Consider the following 481-nt stretch of genomic DNA (forward strand, 5'->3'; position numbering starts at 1 on the left):
AACATAATGTTCTTTTTAGCAATGTCATATGACCCCTTTAAAACAACAATTATGATATTATCGACCATACATATCACACACCCCTATACTGTTTAGATTTTTATAATGCATTGTCTTCTTATCGATCCACCAGTTCACATTTAAAGCTCTGCGTGTTTGCAGGGTAAAAACACTGGTCGATTTTCGCATTGGTCTGAACTCTGAACAAAACAACAGTTTTACTGAAAATGCTCATTCATTCTCTGCCAGCAGGTGGAGCGTTTGGAAGAAATATAACTGTTTTCCTGGTAACTGCTGTACACAAAGCAGCCAGCACCAGACTTTGAACCTGCAGCGCTCATGTTTATTCAATTAAATCATAACATTAGCCTTTTGAAGTTTAATCGTCACATTCAGCCATATCGCAATTCTGGTCTTTCCGTCCCCAAATTTAAGACCTCTTGAAACCATAATTAAGACTTTCTTGTACAATTTAAGACTT

General features: G+C 36.8%; 1 protein-coding gene across 2 annotated transcripts in view; it reads right to left on the reverse strand.

Annotated features, from left to right (window-relative positions):
• Window positions 1-481, reverse strand: part of LOC107661833 (glucagon receptor-like) — an 84759-nt gene that overhangs the window by 24335 nt on the left and 59943 nt on the right. The window lies entirely within an intron of this gene.

This window comes from Sinocyclocheilus anshuiensis, unplaced genomic scaffold (assembly GCF_001515605.1).
Source record: "Sinocyclocheilus anshuiensis isolate Anshui unplaced genomic scaffold, SAMN03320099.WGS_v1.1 scaffold47, whole genome shotgun sequence".
NCBI lineage: Eukaryota > Metazoa > Chordata > Actinopteri > Cypriniformes > Cyprinidae > Sinocyclocheilus > Sinocyclocheilus anshuiensis.